Genomic DNA, 13,796 nt, shown 5'->3' with positions numbered 1-13,796 from the left:
TTTTTTTTTGAGAGAGAGAGAGAGAGAGAGAGAGAGAGAGAGAGAGAGAGAATTTTTTTAATATATATTTTTTAGTTTTTGGCGGACACAACATCTTTGTATGTGGTGCTGAGGATCGAACCCGGGCCGCACACATGCCAGGCAAGTATGCTACCGCTTGAGCCACATCCCCAGGCCTAGAATACCTTATTCTTCCTTGTTATTCCTAGTGCCTAATCACCATGTCTAATATAAATGTTCAATAAACTATTTTAAACAAATGAATGAAGAAATATGAGTGCATATAAGAGAGTCTGGCACATATATTCCTCTTCCCAGAAGCAGGTGTCAAGTTAGTCAAAACAGGATACTGCTCTCTTATTGGAGTAAGATAAAATCTCTTATGGAAGTTTCTTTTGAAGGCTGAATGCTAAATAAAAAATTTAAGTAAATAAAAAGGAAGAGAAAGTGGTGACAATTTGAGTCATTATAATCTGGTTATGCTGACAATATGAAAAATCAGATTTAAAAAAATACAAACTTCAAGAAAGATCAATCTGGGATGGGAAGACAATTTTCCTCACACAGAAATTCTTCATGTGTAAGAAGGGACTGACTGGAATTTCTTTGAAAATTTAAGATAATTAAATTTACTAAAATAAATGTACATATAGTAGCCATAACTGTCAGTTCCTTCAGGGCAAGGAACATAAACCTCATTTACTTTTGTATTTTCCACCATGCCTAGCTCAAAGTAGGTACCAATAAATGTGTTTTTAAATAATAGAACTCTGTAAGAACTCAGAAATTGCAAACAGTGGGGCTTACCTGCAGTGCCTATTTCATAGACCCATAGCCATATAAAACTCTCTGTGGTCCTGAACCATGGATTTAGCTGTCTAGTCATTTCTACAGAAGGTAGATAGTATCCAAAGCTGTATGAGACACCAGACATCTGTAACATACCAGGACTTAGAATAAATGGTGAACAATGGTATTAATGATAGTAATCATGATAGACTAATAAGAGTTAACACGTATTGTTATGTGCCAAGAACTATTCTAGGCACTTTATGTACCTAGAATAGTTTAAAACTTACAACAACAATAATTTAAAACTTACAACAACTCTATGAATTAAGTACTCTCATTATCCCAATTTCACTGATGAATAGCAGGAAAAGAGGCCATACAGTGAGTATGCAGTAAAGCCAGGATGCAAACTCAGGCAGTGGGCTTCACATTCCTATTTTTACCTACTATGCTAAACTAAACCAGACTCATAAAGTTATAGAATATTTGAGCTAGGATGTGTAATATAGCCTACCACTATAAAGATGGATACACTCCATGTCCTCTTTGGCAGTGGGTTTTAACTGGGGCTAAGTTTATGCCACCCACCCTGGGCAATATTGAGACATTTTTGGTTGGGGCAGGGAGTTGCTACTGATGTCTCATGGATAGAGGCAAGGGATGTTGCTAAACATTGTATGAAGGACAGGATGACCCCCTACTACAATTATGTGGCCTTAAATGTCTACAGTGCTGAGGTTAAGAAACCCTGCTCTACTACAGTTCTACTGTGTGTTTTTACCAGAGAGTGCCTCCAACATTTGGTCTCTTCTCAAACCCTTCCTACTCACCACTGGTGTCTGTACAGTCAATCCCAATGTCCACAGTTTATGCTTTATTCTCTTACATTACTGTGCTAGTTAAGACTACTTTGATCACTCACCCCACCTGTGCAAAAGATCTATGAACATTTCTAGCATGGTTACTTTTATGCTTCACACCAAAGAAATGGTCCATGGGTGGGGATCCAGGTACTGTAGAAAGCTGATGGGGTGCCATTTACAGAGTGGTCTTAGAAATAGCACCAGGAACAACACCATGACAAAGGAAAGGGAGAGGAAGCTTAAAAAATGCTTGTATAACCCAGGAACTGTGGCATGCACCTGTAATCCTAGCTACTCAGGAGGCCAAGGCTGGAGGATCATTAGTTCAAGGCCAGCCTGGGCAAAACAGGGAGACTCTATCTCAAAAGAAAAAAACGAAAGAAAAAAATATAAAATACTTGCACAGAACACAGAAGAAAACCCTATTTATGGTTATATGACAAAGGACCTTACATATAGTAGACACTCAAAAAGTATTTACTATGAGATTATGGTTTAAGGACAGGATTGGGTATATTAGCATTGAATAGCATTGTGCTTTCTCTGGAGCCTGAGGCAGGAGGATCAAAAGTTCAAATACATAGCAACTTAGTGAGACCCTACCTCAAAAATAAAAAGGGCTGAGGATGTGGCTCAGTATTTAAGTGTTCCTGGGTTCAAATCTCAGTAACAACAACAACAACAAAAACTAAAACACAGTGTTTTTCTATTCTCTGGTTAAGGGAAAGAAAACAGAAGAATAAATCACATGCTGGGTCTGTATTAAGCCTAGGGCTCAAGGTTTTATCTTCTTCTTGGTATTTATTGCTCATGAAGCAATATATTGTACATTTCAGGTGTTATTTTGAGTCCCTGTTCATTTTAGTTGAAAATTAACAATCCATCATTGTTTGTGAACAATGCACTGAAGCCCCAGGCACCCACTTTCTCTCCTATTGCAGATGTCAGCAGGGATGCCAAGACTAGTATCATGGTTATGTAGGGTAAGAGAACTGATGGGATTTTTGTAATTCAAGGCTCCTAGACAGCTAGAAATGCTGTTAGACAAGCAGGGGTTTTACCTCCTCATGAATGTTACCTAGAATGGATCAAAGAGCCACTCAAGGTGATCAGAATGTCACAAATTATTCTATCTTGAGAAAAGAAAGGGAAAGTAAAAGAAAAAACAGGACAGGGAGGGAAAGCAAAGGAGGACAAGGGAAGGGTTTTAATGCTAGTCTACATAGTAGATAATAATTCTCACATGAGTTATGAGTGTGGTGGAATAATGGGTGGAAGACAGTAGCTTGATCCTCATAGGATAGAGGGTGTTTTCACAAATCAAACCCAGTCCTGGAAGAGTGTTCTAGTTTGTAAGCTGGACAGTCTTGCAGATAGCCACCTCCCTGCTGGAGTAGTTACAAGGATGTTCCAGGTTTTTAATTAGATTTGCAAGAATCTAGGGAGACAAGCCAGTCCTCCAGGTGGCAGTTGCATTGGGGCTGGGGTGGTGGTATAATGAGGAAGAGGCCACAGGTTTTGGCACATGCCTCTTCCAGAAATTCATAGCACATACTGTATATTTATGAAGGCAACTAGGTTTAATGGAAGGAATACAGACCGTGGAGCCAGATAGATCTAAAAAATCAAATCATGTTTCTGTTACTTACCTGCTATGTAACTTTAGGAGAATTCTACAGACTGTTTATTTGCTTATAGATGATGACAGTGATACTTGTCTTTTAGGTACTAAGATAATGACAATGATGTTGATTCCTAACATTGATTAAATACTTATTATGAACCAAAATGTATTTTGAGACTTTACATGTATTATATAATCTAATTCTCACAATGACTTAATGTAAGAGGTAATATTTATCATTATATCAATTGTACAGGTAAGTATGAAGAAGTCAGGAATTTGCCCAAATTGCCAAAGATATGAATAATTCCTGAATACAAATTCAGGAAGTATAGCTCTAGAGCCCACACTTTCAACCACAGGACCATATACCATATAGTAAACTATATTCTAAGAATGCTGAGTCCCGGTGTCTGACACAGAACAAGCACCTGATCATGATTTTAACTCCACTTCCTTTATTTCTGGTTAAGAAAGAAACCATTTGGCTGCCCTTTAGGGGTCTCCTCTCACATAAACCTCAGCTAGAGCCACAGGCCTCCCTTGTTATTTCAGGGTGGCTGGAATGGGCTGACAAACCTCAGGGACACTCCTCATCACTTCAAGGTTATTAGGTGAACATGAGCCAAAAAAATAATTTTTGAGCATGGATTCAGGGGTCATGGCACCCCATCAAGCTCCACTGCCAGAACCTTGGAGGGCTTCTTCAGACAGCAAAATTAGAGGCAGGCTCTCCTGGGCTTTTGTGGACTATAGTCCATCATTGCCAACCTCTCAGCTTCTCAGTCTTCTGCTATAACAGTGAACTAATGTCACCTGGTCTAGGGTGAATGGTTGACTGTAGCTCTCTAGGCTTTAGGATGGCATCATCACATTTATTCCATTTTTTTCACCTAATACTTAGGTCAAGAATATTAAAAAAAAACACAAATGGTCCTCAAAAATGCTATCTACCCCAACTTCTTTATCATCTGCACCCATTGCTTCACAAGCCATTCATTTCTTTTTGCTGGCTTGGAAACACATTAATATTATTGCTGGGATCTCAGACATTGTAGCTATCAGTTTTAAACTAGAAATCTTAATATTGAAGAAATCAACTAATTGCACTTCAGGTACTGAGCACTCAGCAAGTTAATGGTGTGGCTACTGTTGTTGGTGGTGGTGTGGGTTGCTTAGGATGAGAAGGAAAAAAAGGAGCATAAACTCAGTAAGTTCCAGCTCTATGCTTTCTTGAGTTAAGTTGCATAAGTGGTGACTTGGCAATCCTGCTACTACGCTGTTGGAATTCTGGCAAGAGCTCTTGGGGAAAAAAAAACAAACAGTCCTGGGGTTAATCCACAAGCCATTTTGCTTTAGCTCTTGTTACCAAACATTTTCCCAACATGTTTCATTCCACTTCCTTGCCACAGAAGATAGAGAGTGGAACAAAGATAAATATGGCACAAACAAGATCTGGAATTAGGAAGGCTAGTCTGAACTCTGGCTCTACCACTTACTTTCTATGCAGCAATCACTTACACCTATGTTTGTCAAAGTGCATTCCAACCCTGTACATCAGGATTGCCTGGGGTGCCTGTTTAATACACTGATTTCCATGGCCCACTGCTGAGGTTTTCATCTGGCAACATTGGGGAATCTGCCTGTTGAACAAGTACCCTAGATAACTCTCATGCCTGCTGCAAATTTGAGCAATGCAGAGCTTCAGTTTCTTCATCTATAAATAAGAACAATATCTTCTTTTCCTAGGGTTGGGGTGAAAACAACATAGGTGGTTGATGTGTGCTAGCTGTTCCTGAATCTTTTAGCAAAGTTACTGCAGTGCTTCAAGGCATGTTCTGAATGTTAATTTAACAAACTTATTAATCCATGTACCATGTGGTGTTTCCAAGGTGGGAAACATACATTTCCTTGTCCTTTGTGGACCTCATAGACTCATGAGGGAGGCAGACATAAAAAAAAACACTACTGTATAGTTTGATAATGGCTAAACAGATATGAAGAAGGGTGAGGCAACTATTCTGTTAGGATAAGAGGTGATGATAAAGGAGAGAGGGGAGCATGGAGGAAGTGATATTAATCTGGAAGAGGTGACTATAGACTGAATTTTGAAAGATAAGCCAATTATCATGGTATTATGAATATTTTAAAAGTTATAAAATAATTTTGTATTTGTGCTAAGTCTTAAAACGTAGAATAGAAGTTGTTCTTGTTTGGGGGATGAGGTGTGACTGGAGAATATTTTCTATATTAGTTTCCTTGTCATATCTTTCTCCTAGAAGTAGAAAGCTGAACCTGGAGTCATTTTGGATTCTCTAGTTGGTTGGGCTCTGAGAGGATGGGTATTAGATTATATTGTTGACTTTCTCTGTAAGCTAGTAGCTACAAGGCCATAGTCTAAGTCAGGGGGTGGGACCCTGGCCATGATGAGTATAAACAAGTTAAGTGTTAAATCCTACTGATAATGGAAACTTGGCTTCAGAACTAGCAGCCTCAGCAGGGTCATCCTCAAATATTAAGGGTGAAGCTATATATACACATCCAGCCACCAGAGGCAGTGACTAATGGCCCTGGCCCCTTTTGTGCTGTTTTAGCTCTACAGGCAGCCTACCTGGAGTTTCTAAACTTTACTCTAATTTGGCAAATAATCAGAAAACATTAGCCTTTGCTATATAGAACTTCATATCCCATGTATTTCTGGTTTCAAAAATGATAAATGTTTTAAAACCACATTATACTCCCACCACTACCAGCATGCATTTGGCTATACTGAGCATAATCCATTCTCAGTACTTAATGTTGTATGACCCTGAATGAAGGAAACTGGGGGATGTAAAGTTGGTTGAGGTCACAGTCTTGGATTAGATTTGAGTTCTAATCTTGGCTTACCCACTCATTAGCTGTGTGAAGCTTGGGAAGTGACTTAATGTCTCTGGGCTTCATTTTCCAAATATGAAAAAATGAGGATAATAATAGTACTTACGTGATAGGACTGCAATGAGGATTAAAGGAGAAAATACATGGGAAGGGTCTAATGCAGTGCTTAGCTCAGTAAGTGGTTATACAATACTAGTAATTATTATTAATGCATTAAAATTATGGGCATTACCTCTGCTGTCTTGTGAAAAATAGGTCACTGAGGGTGAGCAGGGAGGGGAGTGTTTTAATTTTTCAGGGGGAAATGACACAAAAATATCAGTATAGGAACCGGTCATTAATAATAGTGAGGAATGTATTTATAACATAAAAAAACAAGATGGCTTCTATTTAACAAGTTCTTTACCAAGAATGCTTCCATAAAGAACAGCAGGACTAATTTGTACCCCTCTCACCTGATGGATGCATTTTCTAAAAGTGGTACTGCTAATAAAATCCTCAAAAGACTTTCTCGTGTTACCTCCTCCTCCCTTGTATACCCCAAACCCACAAGACATCCTGCTAAAACCCATTTGCTTTTTTCCTCCAAAAACTAGGGATGATATTTGTATCCATGCTCTTGCTCTCCTGATCCACTCATCTGGAGTGGAAGGAAGCCAGAACTACTAAGTGTCACATCTTGAATATCCACAACAAAGTTGAGAAGCAATGGGGTGGGCAGGAAAAGAAACTGTTCTTCACGGCTAGCTTTCCAACAAAACAAAGGAGATTATGGTGACGGCTGAGACATCCATAACAGCTGGGCAGACAGAACCCACTGTATCATCCTACTCCAGGAATAATCTACATGCAAGTAAATTTGGTCATTAGTTTGTGATTCTGGAACAGTATTATGAATAGTGCCTTTCCTGGAAACTATCTTACATATGATGTATTTTGCCCATTTAATTTAATAGGTCTTCTGAATATTTTAATGCAGCAATAGTAGTCCAAATAGCAAAGACATGTGAGCTATTGACTTTTCTTTCTTTTATCCATTTCTTCTATAACTTAAATTTTCATCCTGAGTGAATCTCTAGGCCACTAGTGACATCACCTTTAATCCATTCATTAAAGAAAAATGGCATTAACATGGAGAGGCATAAGCTGTTAAAAAATAAAAGACATCTAGGTTGGCAATGATCTCCAGAACAAACCTTATAGGGATCGGTAGAGCAAATTTGATTAGAAAATGATTACAAAGGGTGAATTCCCTGTAAATAATGAATTGGAAAGAAAATCAGGCTGGGAGTATTTGCTTATCCACTTATTTCCACATGGAAGAAAAGCTGTAATTCCTGACAGCCTGTGCTTACAGTGTGTCTAGATTGGACAAAAAGAAACCAACCAGTGATGAAAATAAATACACAAGCCCACCAGTTAACTGTATTCTCTGTCAGGTCCAACACCAAGGAAGCCATAAAGATAATAAGTCTTTGGATAACAACCCATAAATCCTTGGTTACAGTTCAAGCACTTAACTTCAAATTCCCAAATGACCATGCCATTGTTCTTATTGCTCACAGAAGCTAGAAGTTCACTGTCAAACAGAAGTGAGGTGAGGGGCAAGGCAGCTGAAGTACTCAAAGACTCTAGGAACATTATGATAAAGCGTGCTCTCTGCAAAAATCCCCACCTCTTGAGAAACTACCTGGTATGTCACTGGGAGATGTTGTCAGAACACACTGGCTAAGCTTTTTATCAAAGTGCACCCAGTTTTCAAAAGTGGTTTTCTTTCTTAAACATGAAAAGTGATTTCTGTATATCAAATCCTATTTTCCACTGACTCACACTGTCTTTATCTAATTTTTAAAATTAAATATTGAGTTGGTGCAAAGGGGAATTTAGAAGAGACAAGTGGAAAGTATAAAAGGCAACAATGTAATAAAAATTGTATACCAAACACAGTTTAAGAAACAGAATATAACCATTACCTTTAAAATCCATATGCCCCTCCCTCATCCCTTGAATGTCTGCTCAAGGACAACCACAATTCTGAATTTTTTGTTAATCATTCCTTGTTTATCTTCACACTTCTAGTACACATATTGATACTGTTTCTTCAGAGATGTTTGATCTTAATTTCTGCAGGATTCTTTAGTTGCTAAGAATTTTCAGTGCTGTTCTCCTTCTTTTTCTACCCTCTTGTTTACTTACCAACCTCCCCTTCCTGACTAGAAGAGTAGTTTGATTTAAAACAAACATAAATGCCAAAAATATATCGTGAATCCACATGTGAAAACAGTAATTCTTCTGTAACATGACTACTTTCCTTTTTTGTTGTTGTTGTTTGTTTGATTTTGTTTGGTACCAGGGATTGAACTCAGGGGCACTCGAACACTGAGCCACATCCCCAGCCCTATTTTGTATTTTATTTAGAGACACAGTCTCACTGAGTTGCTTAGGACTTCGCATTTGCTGAGGCTGGCTTTGAACTCTCAATCCTCCTTTCTCAGTCTCCTGAGCCACTGGGATTACAGGCATGCGCTGGGCTCCTTTTGTTTTTACAGTAAATCCCTGCATGGATCTTAATTTGTTTACCTGAAGATTCAGAAGTGATTTGGGGACATAGAGACAGCAGTGGGCTACAGAGCAGAATGACAGGGCTTTGAGTATTGCCAAACATGGCTATCTCAGAGGTTTGAAGTCAGAGACTGTTATTTACTGACTGTTAACCTTGGGCAGGTCACTTAATGTCTCTGAGCCTGGATTTCCTCATCATAAAAACACAGACAATGCTGGGGTTGTGGCTCAGTGGCAGAGTACTTGCCTGGCATGTGTGAGGCACTGAGTTTGATTCTCAGCACTTCATATAAATAAATAAAATAAAGTTTTATCAACAATGAAAAAATATTTTAAAAAAACCCATAGACAACAACAATACTGATATTTCAGGGTCGATGAGATGGTTAAAAGACACAAATTGTAAAAGTTTCGGAAAGCTGTAAAATACTATATAAATGTTAGTTGTTAATAGTGCTGCTGTACTGCTGCTATTGTTGATGACATAACATCAGTTCTATTAAAGTCAAGGTAAAAGGCTAAATGGTTATGAATTTTGTATGTCTGGAGCTAATCTATAGATTTATCCTGGCCAGTTTACTGGCAAAGCTGTCACAGCACAGACAAAATTCAAATTTCTTTTCCAACTCTGTATTTCTGGTTTATGTGAAAAGTCTCAACTTCAAACATCTTTCTCAAATCCCCCTGTAACCTACCCAATCTGTGATGTGTGGGAATTGTCTTGGCTCTGGTGTCGTCAAAGCAGAAGACCAGGACAGAAGGTACTCACACATCACAGGGACGTAATATTTTCTTTTTGTAATCATTTCTCATAGGACTGTGCCGGCTGGTAACTCAAATAGAAATGAATGCAGGATGTGCACATCACCTGATCAGTTTGCGCCTGAGGAACCTTCTGAAGGTCCAGATTTTTGCCTGTGTGATATTAGCATCATCATTTGCATGCCTTTTTGATTTTGTTTTTATAAAGGGTCTCTCCTTGAAGATCTATGAGAATGAGAGTAAGCAGTGGAAAGTCACATTTTCATTCTGCAAATGATATAATCAAATCTGTAAATGGGCAAAAACACACACAAGAGATGGCCCATAAAACTGCTGGCAATTTTTCCTCACAGCTGCCTCTGGTGTTGAAGGAAGAGTTTCAAACAACAGAGGGAAAATATTGATCATCTTTTTGACTATGGAGGTAGGCAACCCACCTGGGTGTCCCGGGTGAGAGTGATGGTTATGTTCCCACACATTTTCCAGCCTTGAGGCTAGACAGCCACATGTCCATCTGCTGCTTTTTAAAAAATAGGGCTTAAGCACACAGCACAGGCTGTTTGACCTCCGAGGTTGTTAGACTCTTGCCCTCCGCCTAACAGCTGACGCCGGGGACAAGCAGGCCAGCCCACATGGCCTCTGCAGAGGCTAGCACAGGGGCGCCAGCCGTGGGGCAGCTGCAGCTATGGCAACAAATGCCCAAGAATGAGTTAACACCAGCCAAAGGGGTTAATGGGAGAGGCAAGGGCGTTTATACAAATGCATTAGGGAAAGAAATGTGATACAGCCAGAATAAGGTCCATTAATAAAGCTGAATGATAAAATCCACCACCATTCTTAAATTGGACTTGGCTTCTTAAACTGCTTTTTCAAATCAGTCTTCTGTGTTCTAGCTGTTCATTGAGAAACTAAGCTTCTTTTTAACAAAGAATAAAAACTAGGGGCTGGGGCTGTAGCTCAGTGGTAGAGTGCTTGCCTTCCACATGTGAGGCACTGGGTTTGATCCTTAGCACCACATAAAAAAAAAGATATTGTGTCTATCTACAATTAAAAATTTTAAGAAAAGAATAAAACTATACTATAATATGCAGTATAAAAGGAGAAAATAGGCTAAGCAAAAGGGTCAAAATTAGACTTGCAAATAAAGGAAGGAAGAGAACAAAAGAGATGTGTGCAACTATGTTTGGAATATGTTCAAACAACTCGTTATTACTAACAATCACCACCTGACAATAAAATACCCCCCACATGTGGATTATAAACTGCATTATTATGATGCATTAGAATCAATATGAGTATTAATGATAATGGGTGGTTGGGTGGCTAAACATGGCCCCCAATTACTGCTGAGTGCCCTCTCCTTTTGTGGCCACAAAACAACTGTCATCAATATTCTCTCATAGAGAGTGTTTTCTTATCAGCATTGTGTCCTCAAAACATCCCTGGAAAGTAGATCGATACTGATGGGCTCTTCTGTGGAAAACAGAGAGGCATGGAGAGGTTAAGTGAAAATGAGTAGAGGTGGCATCACCACTGCATAACAAAATTTGGGTTACAAAGGGAGCCAAGGCAGAGGCAAAGGCCTGTGGGCTGCTCTTTCCAGGAGGGCACTATCTATGGAATGCAATGGGTCAGAGATTTCAGTCACCCTCTTAGCTATAGTGAAAAGCATGTATTTCTTAAGCAACTGCATTTGGAAATTCTGACTGTAACTCACAGCCCAGAAACACAGAATATATTTTTAATTCTTCAGAGTGTGGTTTAACCTCAGTGAAATTTTAAACGTTGGAAGAAAAAAAAAAGCACATCTGTATTCAGAAACCAGTATAATCCATTTGGATAGCACTTCCTAGCCACAAATGAACTAACAGATACTCATTGAGCCTCTATAATTTTCCCCCCTTGTTGTTAGTGTCTGCGAGGAACAGGAGAGTAATAGAAGACTCTCAGAAGATTGAAGTTCACTCAGAGAGTGAATCATCAACTTGGGAGTGGAGGTAAACACATTCTCATACAAAATAAATACCAAACAATACTCCATAGAAGGTCTAAGTATAAAATGACAAGATCTGTTGTCCTACTGTTTAGAGAAAAAGAATGAGAAAACTTGAATGGTGGAACGTGAACAAATTCCACATGTATATTACTAGTTAAATTTAAATTGACAAGTGCATTAGATATTCCCATCAATGGAAAATACACTCACAATGGGAGGGCCAAAGGACAAGAACAGGACAGAACATGAGGTAAAATTAGTGGGACAAATGGAGTTAAAGAGAACCAGGATAGAAGAGTTGCCATTATCAGGTTATGATCATGTCACTTTTGAAACAAACTACACAGACAGGGCTTGCTTACCTGGGGACAGTGCTTCTACTTGGTTCTCATGTCCCTAGATACATTAAAGAGAGGAATTCTAATAACAGATTAAGTGCTCTGGAAAGCACATGGAAGGCAGATAGTCTGAGTTGTGTATTGAAGAAGGAGCCACATGTTTTAGCTATTAGACATGCAAAGTGGCCAAGCTGCTGGGTATGGTGGCACATGCCTGTATGGTGGCACATGCCTTCAATCCCCAGTACCACTAAAACAAAAGAAAACAAACCCGAAGTGGCCAACCTCTCCTTTTGTTTCAGAAATTAAGGTGTTTTAATTAATGTTCTTGTCAGATGGAATGGTATCCAACACATAGGGTAACTGAATTTTACTCTCAAAAGCATTTTGGATCAATTTTAGCGCCTTTGCTAGTGTTCACTGGTATCCCAGATGATGCCTTCTTGAGCCATTTAACCCTTCATTCTTTCCTTGACAGCCTCAGGCTGCACCCCTCATCTTTCCTTGTTTTGCAAACACTACTAGATGTAGGAGACTTGGGCAAGGGGTATGGAAAACTCAGCCACTGAACACACACATTGTTCTGCACACAGTGGGTCAGCAGTGTTATTGTCACAGGTCAAAGCTGAACTTTGCAATGAGCAACAGAACCATAGGGCTTCCCTAGATCTACATGTACATTTCTCATTGGGAATAATAAAATTCAGAATTGAAAGTTGATTGCATTTTCCTCTATAGAACATATTCTATGAAACAGAAAATTGACCGCTGTTATCTCTTTTAGGATATTTGGAAGAGACCACAATTATTCTCAAAGGAGCTGTAATGCTATAAAAAGTCTGTTTGTGACCCTGGCTCCTATAGCTTCAAGGTATTATAGCTTTGACAATAGCCTAGATGCTACTTTACAGCCTAAGAGGTCATCTTTGAAATTTTCTAGGAGTATAAATGGCAAGTTATTATATAAATGTTAGTTGTAGAACTTGAATCGATGAGTACATTAGAAACATACATCAGGAGTGCATGAACTCACAACAGGGTTGGCCAAAGGAGGTGAGCTGGAAAGAGAGTCTGTGGTAAATTAGGAAGACAGATGAAGGTTAAAAGGAACCAGGATGGAGGTGTCTGCCATTATCTGAATCCGATTATATCTTTTTTGAGCCAAACTCCACTGATAGGTCTTGCTTCCCCAGGGGCAGCACTTCTCAGACAAGCAAGCTTAGAAGTCATTTGGGAAGAAATATTTCTTTACTCTGACAAGAGCAGCTAGGTGGAAAAGATGAGCAGACATTTGCTTTGGGAGCAAGAGGTGATGATCTTAATGTCCATCATCTCCTAGAGACGATGATGTATTATATATACACATGGAATCACTGCAGCTGCCTGCTATTTCTAGGGGGTCAGAGTACACAGCCTTTTATCTCCAAATGTCTAGTTTTCAATCTGACTATATCTTGAAATATGTTTTGAATACAGTTCAGACAGGGAGGTGTTGGTCAAGCATGCAATGACTAACCTTCAAGCACAACAGAATGCCAGGAGAGCAGTCTGACCTTTGCAGTAAAATTAATTTGATGCTTACAGTCTAACCTAGAGTCTATAGCCTTTATTCATGTGACAGACTCACAAGACAATTTAGCAGGGATTATTAAATTCCACTTAAGCTCATCAGAGGAGAGAATTGAGGTTGATGCATTTCAGGACACTGGTGAATTGGCCAAACTACATGGGGAAGGCAAGGGAGACTTCTAGGAATAAAGTGTAAGGGACTAACTTGGTAAATAGTAGGCACTCAGTGAGAAAATATTCAGTGAATGAGGCAAAAGTGTTAAGACAAATCTGCTGTCTGACAGGGAAGTCATTTGGCATGTACCAGAGATACCAGGATGAGAATGGAAGATGAGTGGATTGGGGATGGTACAAGACATGCCACCTTTCTGTATTACCCTTCCTATTTCAGCTATTGGAAGTCTGGGACAGGA

General features: G+C 39.2%; 1 protein-coding gene across 10 annotated transcripts in view; it reads right to left on the bottom strand.

The window, feature by feature from the left end:
• Enox2 (ecto-NOX disulfide-thiol exchanger 2) overlaps nt 1–13,796 on the bottom strand; it is a 312,495-nt gene that overhangs the window by 101,967 nt on the left and 196,732 nt on the right. The window lies entirely within an intron of this gene.

This window comes from Marmota marmota, unplaced genomic scaffold (genome assembly GCF_001458135.2).
Source record: "Marmota marmota marmota unplaced genomic scaffold, marMar, whole genome shotgun sequence".
NCBI classification, from domain to species: Eukaryota; Metazoa; Chordata; class Mammalia; order Rodentia; family Sciuridae; genus Marmota; species Marmota marmota.
Note: the sequence above shows the minus strand (reverse complement) of the source record. Positions and strands in the feature narration are given on the sequence as shown.